The sequence below is a fragment of the Lonchura striata genome, chromosome 4, assembly GCF_050655825.1.
Source record: "Lonchura striata isolate lonStrDom1 chromosome 4, ASM5065582v1, whole genome shotgun sequence".
Classification (NCBI taxonomy): Eukaryota; Metazoa; Chordata; class Aves; order Passeriformes; family Estrildidae; genus Lonchura; species Lonchura striata.
Window position 1 is genome coordinate 28,555,110 of NC_140706.1, and position 15,226 is coordinate 28,570,335.

Consider the following 15,226-nt stretch of genomic DNA (forward strand, 5'->3'; position numbering starts at 1 on the left):
CAGAAGAAAAGGCTAGGCTGAAGTAAATGCAAGATAAACAGGCTCAGATAGTTTCTCTGTTCAAGCATACAGCATGACTTAAGAGAGAATCCTGGGGAAATGTGCTCCCATATAGGTATTTCTATGCTTTTATTAAGAAACCATATCCACAGTCAATAAACTTTCACCTTTTGAAAAACAAGTTCTCTACTTTTCATTTGTCACTTTACTTGACAGATATTTTGTGGATATTCTTTACATTTGGCATTCTTGCTGGTCTGAATTGATCTAGAGTGAAATACACTGCAGTAGGCTTTGATGAAAACCAAACCTATGTTTTTATATTTTAATCAGAAAAGGTTGAGTGTCAGCTGTTGGTTTTATGACATTCAAAATTATCTTCCATGATACTTTGGGCCAAATTTCATCTAAAGGGGGAAATACTCCAGAACTCCACTGCACTTGTAACTGATCAGAGCAGAGGATAAAATTTGATCTTTAGAGTTTCCTTCCAAGCACATTGATGCTCCAGAGTTTCATTACAAATACTAAAAGAAATTATAATTTACCATGAAACACACTGCAGACAGAAGTGCTGACAGCTTTCTTAGCACATTCTGTTTTCTTTTAGCAGATGTAAGAAATCTGTTTCATGGATAGAAGTCTCTCCAAAGCATAATAAAAAAACCAACAAAACCCAAGCAAATGGATCTAAACTAGAGAACTATACATAAAATATTCCAATATCTCTTATACCCTTTATGATATCTGATAAATGCTATGAATGGTTATATATAAACACATGCCAATACAAGCCCATATCTCAGAGACTGGCAGTTTACACAGATCAAGGTAGCAAGACAACTACCTTCAATTTGTGACATACATGCTATTTTTGGTTGCATACACTCCCCTAGAGGAAATAAGAACTTTTACTATCTTATCTGCCATCCTAGTAGTTGCATACCATGTGTGTATCCTACTAATAGAATTTACCCTTTTGTGTAATAATGTGGGCTAAACAAGCAGCTGCCCTTCTACCTGCACTGCCAGCAACTGCAGCAGGTCTGTGGAAATGGTGCTCCTTAGATCCGGGGTAGAGTTAATTTTCTTCATACTCACTGATGTGGGCGCTGCATTTCAGATTTGTGTTGCTGATAACACAGAGATGTTTCCATTATGACTGAGCAGCACACTTAGAGTCGAGGCCTCTTCTGATTGCCACCCCACCCATGAAGACACTGGGGGTGCACAAAGATCTGTGAGGGGACACAGCCAGAGCTGTTGACTGTCACTAACCGAAGGGATCACGCTCAGCACCTACAGCTGGAGAAAGAAGGAGGAAGGGGGGATATTTGGAGTGATGGCATTTGTGTTCCTAAGTCACCATTATGCATAATGAGGTCCTGCTCCCCTGAAGATGGCTGAACACCTTCCTGCCCATAGGAAGCAGTGAATGAATTCCTTGTTTTGCTTTGCATTTGTGCACAATTTTGTTTTATGTATTAAAGTATTTTTATCTCATCTCACAGATTTTCTCTTTTTTTAAATTTTCTGATTCTTCCTCATCCCACAAATGGAAGAGTGAGCCAGTGATTTCATGGGACTGAGTTGCTGAGCTGCTGGCTCATTATTATCCCTTGACAGTAAACAAAAACAAGATACCTTACCTCTCTTGTAGTAACTGCCGCTTCTTTCATCCCATCTTTTTAAGATAGTAACCTATTAAGTGCCAAACCAATTTTTTGTCTCTCATAAATACCTATAGATACAAGATTTCCTTAAAAATTACTACTGTGGTAAGCTGTAAACAAACCTCATTCAAATTAAGTCTCTGTTTTCTCTCAAGGGATCTATCTGAAGAAAAGGATTACAAAACTTCATTTTTATTTGATGCACTTACTGGACCATGTGAGATAAATTAAAATCTGTGCTTTATTTTCTTCTTCTTTGTTTCTCTTGCTATAAATTCATGCCTTGCATCACAGTTTACAAGGCTGGGTGTTCTGTCCTAGTGGTTTTGTTTACAATAAGTAGACCAACTAGGAATGAATAATACCTTTATTTGAAATAAAGTTCTAAGGATAGAATCAAAAGGATCATGACAAGACTAAGCACATAGGATAAATTAATTCAGTAAGATCTTTAAAGGCTTTTATGGGAAAAGGAAAAAGGAGAAAATGTATAAAAAAGAAAGGCTAAACCAGTGGTTCTAAGTCAATATTTCTACTCCTGATACTGCTACCATATACAAAGGTGATTCATGAATATATCTTGTGGTGAATTTTTGAGGAAAAAAAGCTGGAAAAAAAAGTGGCTGATATAAAAAAAAAAAAAAAAAATCAAGACTAGATCTAAAAATCTAACTGAAAGTGAGAATCCCCCAAGTACTGCTTAAATAGAATAGAATATTTCAGTTGGAACAGACCTCTAATGATCATCTGGTTCAGCTGTTTGCCTGCTTCAGCAATGACAAAAAGTGTTGTTATTGAGGGCATTGTCCAAATGCCTCTATAACAGTCAGGATTGGGGTACCAACTGCTTTTCTAGGAAGCCTGTTCTAGTACTTGCCCTACCTCTTGGTAAGGAAATTACCTGATGTCAAGTCTGAATTTCCCCTGATACTAATCAGAAACTTAAGATTCTCTTAGATTACATTGAAGTCTCGCTTGTTTAATTACATAAAAATCTCGATTAAGAGATTATTTGAAACCGACTATGAGGAAACAAATGTCACAATCTACTTGACAATATAGCTTTAAAATAATGAATTTGCTACTGAAGTCACAGAATCTTGGAATGATTTGTTTTAGAAGGGATCTTAAAAATAATCTAGTTCCAATCCCTGTCAACAGACAGAACCTCCTCCCATTAGACCTGGTCTTGAATACTTCCAGTATGTGGCATCTCCAGTCTTCCCTGGGCAGCCTGTTCCAGTGGCTCACCACCCTAGCAGTAAAGAACCTATTCCTACTATCTAATCTAAAAATCTTCTCTCAGTTTACACCCATTCCTCATTGTCCTATTACTACATACCCTCACAAAAAGTTCTTCAAGACTACAAAGCCTTGTCTCCTGTAAGTACTAAAAGGCTGCTGTAAGGTCTCCCTGGAACCTTCTCCAGTCTGAACAACCCCAACTCTTGCATTTTAACCAATGAAGCACTAAAGAAGTCAGAATGGCCACACAGACAAAAGGTTACAGGAAATTTGCTAACTGGTCAAATTAAAAGCATAATGAAACCAAACAAACACCTCAAAACAAACACCATAATCATAGCTATCTTTTCTTTGTCTATATCACAGATTGAAATCTCTGCTGTTGACTTATTTGATGTGAAAATATTTGAACTAAATGGCATAAACAATCCTAGATGACTAGAAACTAAAATCATCCTTTCCTTGTATCCTATCAGGCCCAAAATGCAGTGGGTCCTGGAGAGGCAATCTGGCAGAAAATATCCAATTTGTATGCCTTTATTACCATAAGGCCCTATCTCCAGCTCTCTTTGAACTCCACCCATGTGCTGTAGAATAGTGAGGACTACCTGAATTCCATTAAGGCATGGAATTAAAGTCTGCAAATTATCTTTCTGGTCATAGATAGAAAAAGTTTGTTCTAAAAGTGATCTCAGTCACACTACAGTTCAGCTTAATTTTGTCAAAAACAGAGTAATGCTTGGTTCATAATCTTTCAAAAATACTTATGTGACAGACCACATAAGACTTATGTTGCATACCAAGATCAACACATTTTCCATAAAGGATGAAATTGCAACTATGTAAAAATGCTGACCATGTGGGAAAGAAGATCCTTCAAGGGTCAGCTGCTCCATGGTAATCACTAATCTATCCCTAAGAAGTCATAATACAAATTAGCTAGACTCACTCATTATTGGATGAAGGCATTCATGTTACTACAGGTGTTTTAACTAGGCACTTAGCCATAGTTGAGCTCACACTAAAGAATTGTTTTGAGCAAAAAATTTAACTTGACAAAGCAATGATCAGAGTGCTATTTAGCAGTTCATATTATGGAATAGTATCAATGAAGAACATGGTGGTTCTTCATGTTCTTCTAAAATTTTACCTATTGATATTTTCTTCAACATAAAAGTGAAAAAAAAATCCTGTGATGTTAAAAACTGACATTGATGATGCTGGGAACTTTCAGACACATGGCAACAGAGACAAAACTCAATCTGAGATGTAAGAAAGTGCTATTACTTCATGAAAATGATGCTCTGTTTCTCTGCAACTGAAAATAACACAAGGAGGAATGACAGCAGAAGCAGGAAATATGAAGAGAGTATGTCTGTCACCCTAAAAGAACATCTACAACCAATCAATGATACACAAGTTGGAAAAGCACAAAAGTGTCAATTGCTTTACTCTTAGATCTCATATCAGTGAAAAGAGAACACAGAGAGGACAGCATTACAAGTGGCTGTTACTGTCAACATTACATATGACACCTGAACTAGTGGACATGTTAACATCTGACAAAGAAAAAAAAGCTAAACCAACCAACACCACCAATCCTGCACCACCCAAAGAGGAGATGCTCTTAGGATTTCTACTCTTACAGGGCCTTTCTTACATCTAAGAGAAGAGCTGATGTTTTACTACCCTTTCTTTTCTCCTCAGAATCCCTGCAATGACACCTGAAACTTCTTCAGGCTATCTGCCTCTCTTTAAGTCAATAAACTTACCTGCTGTCTTAGGCACAGAGCTGTTACTATGGAATGTGTTCGGAAATTGTGTATTAGAGGACACATTCAGAGTATTTCAATGAACCACAAATCAGTCCTCTCTATCATTCTTACAAAATGCATAAGAGAACAGTGCAATGGACACAAAAGCCTTTATTTCTTTATTTAGTAGCAGGACTATTTAAAGACCACATAGGATGGCTACATCTTATGCTGGTAGGTCTCCAAACACTTGTATTATGGGCAAATGCCTCACACTGCAATGCTTTTATTCAGTTTTTAAAAACAAAATATGCTTTGCTCCTGATAAGAAACATATTCTTAACTGATAAAAAATATTAAAATGATGCCCCAACTACCTTAAATATTTACCTTGATAGCCTGCTAGAAGAGTCTTTGCTCTGTCCTGGAACTGTTTATTAAATCACTCCTCAAGAGCTAAGAACCTTGTCCTGTAATAAGTGAAATCAAAACAAGACTGAAGCCTTTATTATGGGAGATAATAAAGACAATATGGGAAGACTGAAATATTCACCCTAGATGGGTGTGGTTCCTTCAAATCTAAAGCAGGATCCAAACCTTCCAAGAAATTGTCCTGAGATCAAACCACAGCTGGCCTTTCTTCTCATGAGGAATTCAAAGTCACACACGTGTACTATAATACAGACAAACACAACAGCTTTAGCAGCAGGAAACACATACACCTCTGTCAACTGAACAAAGTGGAGAAGGAAAGGGAATTGCAGAAATCATGAAAGCATGTTATCTATTTCTTTTATTTATGGTGTGTAATCTTTAAAATTAGAATGAAGACCACACCCTTTGACATGAAAAGCTTAAAGAACATTTTTAAAGATGACAAGACACCTCTTGGCTTTGTGGCTATTCATTCACTAACAGCTCAAGACCCTCACTAATTTATATAAATGAATGCATGTCAACACATGATGACAAAAAAAAAAGAGAAGATTAAACAAATAAGGAACTCAGCATTTATAAAGGAAACTTTCTTATTACTACAACTGATGGGAATAAAAGCTCACAAGATTCAAGTGTATAATTTTAACCTTTTTGCTTAAATATTACAAGGAACACTACTATCAAATATGCCAAGGAAACATCTATTTTTCTGCAATGAAAGAGTACAAGAACTATATAACTCACTGTCTGCCTTCTTACCTTCAGATAGTATGAAGCAAAGAAAGAAAGAGAAGTCAGTCTGATAATCTACTGCTGAATATTGCAGCCATTTTTAAAGTACCTGGCTCCTGCTATATTTGACATGTAAAAAAAAAGTAATTTTGTTCTATTGCTACAGATAAAGGACAATTTCCATATTTCTTTTAAAATGAGTGTAAAGTGAACTTAATTAACTAACATGCTTTCCTATTTCATTATCTGAAAATGCTATTGCCTGTTCAGAGAAAGACTGGCAGAATTCTATAGAATCTGACCATAGTTATTTAGATGTAATTCCTGTCTTCCTTTTCACACCTGCACAACTGTACTGTACTTAATAAAATAGGTCTTAAATTTGAATGCACAGCATGAATTACAGTCCCAGTTCTCACCATCGATGCAATCTTTGCTGAAAAGAAGCCATACTGTAATTTTGGCTGCATTATCGGGCAGTTTAACTCCAAATTAGCCAGTTTGAATTTTCCATGTCTTCAAACAATTTCCTTTAAACACTGGGTGCCAACCTTCCATACCCTAAGTATATAAAGCATCATCCTGAATTCCTGGGGAACTTCATCCCTTTTCTTTTTTAGTTCTTATAAATCTTGGTCATATTTGCATCATCCTTTGGAATATTTTCAAGGAGTTTTTAATCCTCATTTTTGTAAAAAGAAAGAAGAAAGAGAGGTGTGGTCTTAGGAATACTCCCCAGAGACTTAAATAAAAAAATATTTGCCATTAAAATTGCAGGTCATTGAAACATAAGGAAAAACCAAGATGATCCTCATAGAATTAATATTTTTTAGGCTGATACTCTTGCTCTTGGCTAAGTGCAGATGAGAAAGTCTTGCTAACACCTAAAATTCTGAACAGATTTGCACTAGTATTCAGCTGCTGTGAAAAGAGATTTTTCAAGGAAGAACTATGCAGTGGACTACAGATACTTTTTTATTCTATTTTTTTGTAAAGCATTTCTTAGACTCATTCATGTGTCAAGTATATAGAATTAGTAAGAATAACAGTTTAGCCATTTCTTAAAAAAAGATTAAAGCAAAAAAGCCCCAAACAACTTAAATGCAGTTTTCTTCAACACAGTTGCAACTAAAGACCACATGAAAATAGCTATCCTTTTAAGTGTGGAAAGGTTGTAAGACCTTTTAAGTAGTACATTCAAAACTCTCAAGAAAGATATCTTTCACTGCATGAAAAGTCACTACAACGCCTTTCTTTTGGCAGGGGGTGTGAGGGGGTGTGGTGAGCAGAGAATATTAGACAAATATGACACAAATCCTCCCTATGACTGAAACTATTACACCAATAGGCCTATTAATCTTTCTTTGGCAAAATAATATAGTGGGGAAAAAATGTCTTAATTTTTACCAGAAAAGTCATATTGATGTGTGTGGCTGTTGCAGCAGTAGTAAATATATCTTTTGCATGTTCCATGTTCAGCAGGTTCATTGACTTTGCTATGTGGACAATGAATAAAACTTTGTAGAGTCTCTTTCCAGAAATACCATCAGCATGACTTTGGTAAACACAAGCAAATTAGAGTGGTATATCAGTTCATTTTCTGAGGGGAAATAACACACATACAGCTCTAAAATATGCTAAAAGAACTAGCTCATAAGTGGAAAATTCAAGTTAAGATTTCACCTAATGATTTTAGAAAGTCTCAGTCACTGATGTCTCTGTTTGGTATTCTTTGCAGACTCTCAGTTGCTTATTTTTACTAAAAAAGTAATTAAATAAGTACAATAGAATTTTAGGGGTTTAGATTATTAGGTTATTTTCATGGGAATATAAATAAATTATTTATAATTAGATCTAATGAAATCTCTAAGAGTGCTGGGTTTAAGTTCAGAAATTATTCTATTGCCTGTGACTACTCCAGTATCAAAGTACATTAAAAATGTACTTCATATGAGAGCTCTCAAATTAACATAACGATCTAAAAGGATGTTCAATATTTATTTTCTCTTATATTATTTTCAATTATATTTTCTCATTGTTCATATATATTATTAAAATGTGTAACAAAAAGATCAAAACAAAGTAAAAGATATTGAGACAAAAGGATTGTAATATTAATTGTTAGATAAATGAAAGAGGATTCTAGGCTCAAGAAAGTATAATTTAAGTTGAATTCCTAGAGAGACTGGACAGTCCACACAGAAAGAGTTGCTCAACATTTTGTACCCATAGAATCAGTCTAACCATGTCAGAAAGACTAGTTTAGCTTCCAACCCTCAAATGTAATTAAGGTCACATTTTTTATTTGCAAAACACCAATAAAAGGCTCTGTACAGTGATAATGGAGTTTTCCTAGCTATAAAAAAGTTTACATGATCATCTCTAAACCCACAACCTTTAAAATGTTCCAGGTAGCTAAAATGAAAAATTGAAAAATCTGATTTAAAAACACTGCTTGTACATCATCCCTGCACAATGAAAACCATCACTGCCCAGTGAAAAAACAGTAAGATTGATATCAAGTCTTCCACCTTACACTACAAAGAGTAGCTGAGTTTGTTTATCAGCTGGGGTTGCTTAGTCTGGAGAAAAAGATGATCAGGAGGGACTTTATCTCTCTCTACAGCTACCTAAAAGGAGGTTGGAGTGAGAGGGTGTCAGCCTCTTCTCCTAGGTAACAAGTGGCAGGATGAAAGTAAACAGACTCATGTTCTTCCAGGGGAGATTTAGATTAGATATTAGGAAAAAGAAAATTGGAAAGGCTTTAAAAGCATTGGACCAGACTGCCCTGGGAAGTGGTAGAGTCACCATCCCTGGCAGTGCTAAAATAACATGGATATAGCACTTGAGGATGAGGTTTAGTGATGAACATGGTGGTGGTGTTAGGTTGACAGTTGGACTTTATGATCTTACAGGTCTTTTCAAACCTTAATAATTCTCTGATTATAATAATATACTAAACAATCCCGTAAAGAAAATATTGTCCAGTTAACTATTGTTTGCATGAACATAATGACCATTGTGTCTCTGAATTATGTTAATTAATTTACATAGGTTTGAAATTGTTTTTGCTGAAATAATTCTAATTCACTCAGTCATTTATAGACTAAAAATAGTTTATCTTTGTAGTGTACCCACAAAATTAGACACTACAGGCTTGCACAAGTACACTTTGGATAATAATATCTACAAAGGTGTTCTTAAATGTTTTGCACTTAGTATTTTGCACAAATTAAAGGTATAATTCAACTAACAAACAGTATAAAAATATTCTCTGATGTTATCAGAAAAAAAAAGTTTAAATGCTTTCAAAACCACCAAATATAAAAATATTTGCAAGGAGCAAACTTTTCTTAAAACAAAAACCCTAATGTATGGCTTGTATAATGTGTGTCCTTATTTTAAAACTGGAATTATTTGCAGATACATTTATCAGGATATGAATTTAAAGTGAAAGCTGTATTTTAAAACAAAAAATTAGTTAAAATCTACCAGTTCATGAACTAAGCATTTAGACATCTTCCACAGCTAACAGAATGCTCTGATTTCCAAAATGTTTAAGCTACATATGACTAGTTGTTATTTCAGAAACATACCCAAGACAAAAGTATTCTCTCAGGAACAACACTATGTTTTATTATTTAAAATACCTGTAATATTTCTAAAATTAATTGTCTTGAAACTGAGGCCTGTGAAAGACATTAAGGAATTCAGGCCAGATTATTAAAGTAGGGTAGTTCATCTAATTAACTTCCACAAATTTTACTTAAAAGATGTTTATTCATATTGGCACTTTCCCAAGCAATCCACTGGGCCTCAGAGCAAAGCAACTGGCATCAATAATTCTGTAATAAGTGCTAAACAAATATGTTAATACAAATTATTTCTAAATAAAACACAAAGTTATTTGTGTAATTACAAGAATAAGTAAATACAGATAAACAATCTAGAAATACAACAAAAAGTTTGTATGGTAAGTGGAAACCAATTACTGTAGAGGATCATTTTCATTACATGTTTTCTATTATTTACAGAACTGTACCTGTATGAAAATGAATCAGAGGAACTTAAAACTATCATATTCACAGACTGATAAAAAATATCCTTATAATTAATTTTCAGAAATAAGAATCCATTATCGCTTCATAAAGTTGCAGTTTGACAGCTTTGTGGGCACAAAATTAGATGTAATTTTACTTAAAAAATAATTTCAAAAAACGATTTGACATCCTCTCTTGGCTACAGTTAGTTACTAGACTTCAATGGTTTTGACATGCAGAATATTAGTTGAAAAGTAACATCCTTGCCTTTGGAGACAGGTAGTGCTTTAAGCTAAACAGACGTCTTGTCTGGCTCTCTCTCCACTAATGTAGGACATCTTTTCCCTGAAGGCATTTTTGCAATTCATTAATCATTCTAACCGGAAAATTTCAAAGTTAAAGTTTTATGTTTATGCAAAGTTTATGTAGACCTAGGTACAGATATTGCTTTCAACTACTTAGAAATATATCTGGAGTAGTTCCTCATGATTTCCAAGATCTAGGAAGCCTGACCAAAAGACAACAGAAACCACTACAGTTTCTCACTGACCTCATATCCTACAAATAATGGATTATAAACATTTCTCATTCTGAAAACAAAATGTGACTTAAAATGCCACAGTTTATAAGAACTTACTGTATTCTACATACATTAAGGTAGACAAAGTTTCTTGTTTATTTTAAATACTGACATAGAACACTAGTGTTTCTTTAGCTTCCAAAGAGTCTCTGGGATTACAATAATAACAATAATTTATCACAGTTAAATTATACTTCAGTACATGTAATTCCATAAATGAAAGAGAAATGCTTATGGCAGACCTTCCATTTTACCAGCAGGAAAATAACTGGAATATACAGGGGCATAAAGTGGCTAACATCAACTTGTGACACAAATGCTCCTGTTTCTATTATGCAAAATTAGATTTAACCATTATTTTTTAAATTTATATATCAAATTGGTTTATCTATATTCTTCTTGTGCCTTTACATCAAAACAGAGATAAAAATCTACTTGACAAGCAGAATGGAAACCATTCCATTACCTTTTTCCAAGAAAACTATTTCTGCATTTTAAACACTCCTTTTACTGAATATTTCTAATGGTCACTGAGAAGATAGAAATTCTTGGCACTTTCTCAAAATTAGTTCTGTAGAAAGAACAAATTTTGATATAGGTGGGCAGAATTCACACAGCCCAAATTCAAGCAAATATCCTAGAATTTACCTCTTTCTAATAGCTTCCTAAGAAATCATCAATTTAAGACAAAATTTATGCAAAAAAAAAAAAAACAAAAACAAAAACCTTAAGAATTTTATGATGTTTGCAACTTCAGAACAACCAGTACTTTCTAGGTTTCATGCAGTTTGTGATCACTGGAATTTCACATATTACAGAACACAATTAAAAACAGAAATCTACAAACAATCACAATGAAAAAAAAATAATAGTAAGATTTCAAGCTGTGATTTGTATCATTAGGGCAAAAAAGTAAGGGACTTGCTTTTGTTGGCCACTAAAGCAAAAAAAAAAAAATAGAAATCAAAGTGACTAGAGAATGAAAGAAACACTGAAGATGAATGACAGTCAGTAACTTTGAAAGCAAAGAAACAGATTCTGGGTCAGATACATTGTTGAAAAAATAGGTATTATTTAGATATTATATTGAGAAAATAGGCATATTGATATTAGACTTTCAATTACATAAAAACTGCCTACATGGGATATTAAAGATTTTTTTGCCTGACCTGTATTCATTCCTGTTCCAAATGCATGTTACCTGAAAATACAAAATAATGAGAAAAAAATTGTTAATTATAATATTTAGCTAGTTAGAACCTCTACAGATTTCCTTTAAAAAACCTAAACATGGCCAGTAAAGTTCGTACAATAAAGAGGATGAGAAGAACTGCTGAGACTTTGAACTTATTTCTGTCATAGTGAAAATTTACATTTCAATTTATTCATACCAGTGCTGTAATATATTCACAGCTTTTAAAACCATTGAGACTTTTTCTTTTTACATTTTGTATTGAAATACCTTGATTAACTCCGAATTCCACAATTACTTTACATAAAAGTCTTCACATTAGTACTGCATAAATAAAAGGCTAGCAAAATCAGTATGATAACATCAATGACGGAATATGTCCTTTTTATTTATACTTCAAAGGAGAGATTTTAATAAATTAAATGCATGTCAGAATTTGTAAAAAATCTTTGCATAAACATGACTATATTTCTTCTTCTCTTCCTTCCTTTCTGCCTCCAAATGTATGCTCCTATCTATTTCCTGACTGACAAATTCTTTTTACTATAATGTTAATTCATTACATCAGAGTTGATAGCATATACATGGAGGAGAAAGATAAGTGATGTATCTTGGTACCTTTTCCTGTGAAATTACATTGGCCTCCTGGGATACAGGATAGGATGAAACTGCAGATCCAAAGATCATTACACTGCTTATAACCCTTTGTACTTATCCCCTTTGCTGCTAAAACTTTACAGAAAATCTAATTTCTCTGAAGCTGCATTAATGTTAAACTGCCACATTTTGTATGCCAGACTTCATTCCACCTGGCAGGTAATGCACAAAAGGATCTCATATCAATCACAGTGAATTATAAAAAAGCTGAAGGTTTGGCATATTTGGCAAAGAATTCCACCAGTGCTCGGCTTCTAAATTACTATGGCATCTTTGCTCTTCTATTCCATTTGGTTTCTATTAAGTAGAAAGATGAAGTGATGAGCCTCAAGTACAGTCAAGGCTGTACTTTATCTTTCCTCATTTTCTTACCTACTGGGAGATCTTTTATGACTAATAAAGGTAACTTTTTCACCTCAGAAACAGCCGCTTTACAGAAAATGTACAGGACATGCCTAAAAAAGGAAAAAAAAATCCAAGGACCAGCTAATATTCCAGTCAAAACAAAGCAGAAAATAGAACCTCTCTCCATTCACACACCACTTTAAAACTGAAACAAAACCCATAAAATATGTGCAATGAATGAAAACTGTCTTCTCATTGATCTATTCCAGTGACTGACTGCTATGTCAATATTGAGCTTAAGATTTCAATTATAAACATTAAAAGTGTACATATTTGTATTCTATAAAAGTAACAAAGACAGTCTATGTCCTTCAGAATGGTTTTCACTGGGTAACTTAGAAACAAAATGAAATTTCATAAGACTTGTACTTTTTTACCTCCATATCTTTATTTTGATGATAGCAAATAAATGCAGATCTTAAGGTTCTCTTCTGAACAGAACAATACTCAAGTGGTGTTTTATACCCTGTGCCAAAAAGAGGGAATCCAGCTTTCAGTCTAAACAAGAGGCTTTTATCATTTCCAGGTGTCTTCTATAGAAAGAACACTGCAAAGTACAACAACAAAAAAAAATCATAGAATGGTTTGGGCTGGAAGGGACAACCACCTAGTTCACCAGGCCCTGCCACAGACTGGGACACTCTTCACTGGGCCAGGTTGGTTAAAGTCCCATTCACTTTGAACTTTGAACACTTCCAGGGATAGGACACCCACAATTTCTCTGGACAATCTGTTCCAGTGCCTCAACACCATTACTGTAAAATATGTTTTCCTTAAGTTCAATCTAAATCAACCCTCTCTTCAAGACCATTATCCCTGGTCTTACCACTACAGGGTCTCCATCTTTCTTATAAGAGTCCTTTAGTACAAGAACCTGAAATTACATCTTTCTGCAGAGTTCTCTTCTCCAGCATGAAGGACTCCAACTATTAATCTTTCCTCATAGGAGAGGTGCTCATTCTATCCCTATGAACAGCTAATTATTTTTGACCCAAGTTTTATCCATTTTAAACTGGCTATCTTTCATCTATTACTCACATGATGATAATGACAAGCCAATCATGTTATACTGATATGTTTTTCTCCATAAGGACATTTTCACTAGAATTTTAGCTTCTCTTATTAATGATATTGTCTTTCTTGGAGCAAGAGATATCTTTAACCAAGGAAACTTGACCTGTTGCATGAACATGTATGTGTAAGCCACTCTAAGCTAACCTTACAGTAAAAGGCATTCAAGTTATTAAAGAGGAGGTGGAGTTCATCTACAGAAGATATGTGAAGCAGTTCAGCTGAAGCATGAATATATGGCACTTAGGGACACAATTAATGGTTGGATCCTATGACCTCAGGGGTCATTTCTATCTTAAAGGATTCTGTGTTTCTAGAACTTCCTGATTCCCTTTACTGAATTCAAGCGTCAAGCTCAATAGCTTTCAGGTGTTCAAAGAGCTAAGTCAAGAGACTACAGATATAAAATACACAACACGAAACTCTGACTAGGTATCAGGAAAAAAATACGACATGAGAATGGTGAAATAGTGGACAAATGAAGAATTTGAATCCTTAAAACATTTGAAATTTAATTTGGGCTAGACCTACAGAGTCAGATCTAACTGCAGCTGCTATGAGCAAGAGGTTGGATAAGAGGACCTCTTTCCCAGTCTGAGTAAGTCTATGGTTCAATTTGCAATGCAAATTACAGGAAAAGCTAGTACAGGCATTAGCTGGCAACATTACTCACAGGCCTGAATATACATCAAAGCAAAACTTCAAAACAAAGATCAAGGAATATTAAGTAGTTCTCTGACTGTTTCTTTCCAAGTGTCAGGTTATTTTATTTCAAGTCAAATGACTCATCTATGACTGATATGTGTATGTCATGTCACCTATATCAAGCACAGAAAAAGCTCAAGTCTCTTCATTAGCCTATTTTTAAAACTGAATTTTGCAAATTAATATGTAAAATATATAAACATAAAACCATGTACTGAAAACAGATAAATTCAATTTATCTGGAAGGACTGGTTACTTTAGATACCACAGAGTCAGTTTAAAACCTTTTCTGTACTGCAGCAAGTATTGAATTTTTTGTTTCTATACTTTCTTTTACTTCTGCATTTCAGTAGAAGAAACAAACCAAAGTACTGTAATAAATGTACAAGTAAAATTTTTGGAATGTCAGACACTAATACTGGTATCTTTCCACAAACAAAACAAGAGAATTTGAATTAGACCAAGGGATCTAATGTACAGAAATGCTCAGAGCTTCACCTGGAACTAAAGCCAAGGTAGCTGTGCTTGAACTTACTGAAATTACATACTCATAACTGTATGTAAATATTCACTGTTCCAGAAGGTATATTTATTTTCAGTTGGTACTTCAGACTTAAAATCCCACCACTCATACTTTGTCATGTACTATGAGAGTAAGGATGGAAATGGGAATCTCACTTTTCAAGATTCCATAAAAATAAATTTAGGATTGTGAAGCATTTGGGAACCATAAT

The 15,226-nt window shown here is 34.3% G+C and overlaps 1 protein-coding gene across 7 annotated transcripts in view; it reads right to left on the bottom strand.

Moving 5' to 3' along the window:
- SGCZ (sarcoglycan zeta) overlaps positions 1 to 15,226 on the bottom strand; it is a 413,238-nt gene that overhangs the window by 237,955 nt on the left and 160,057 nt on the right. For 2 of the 7 annotated variants that reach the window (XM_085577913.1, XM_085577914.1), the window contains exon 2: positions 11,632 to 11,663. The exons of the other annotated variants lie outside the window; for them this stretch is intronic. The gene's annotated coding sequence lies outside the window, so the exon portion shown is untranslated. The remainder of the gene's footprint in view (positions 1 to 11,631; positions 11,664 to 15,226) is intronic. 7 annotated transcript variants of the gene reach the window in all.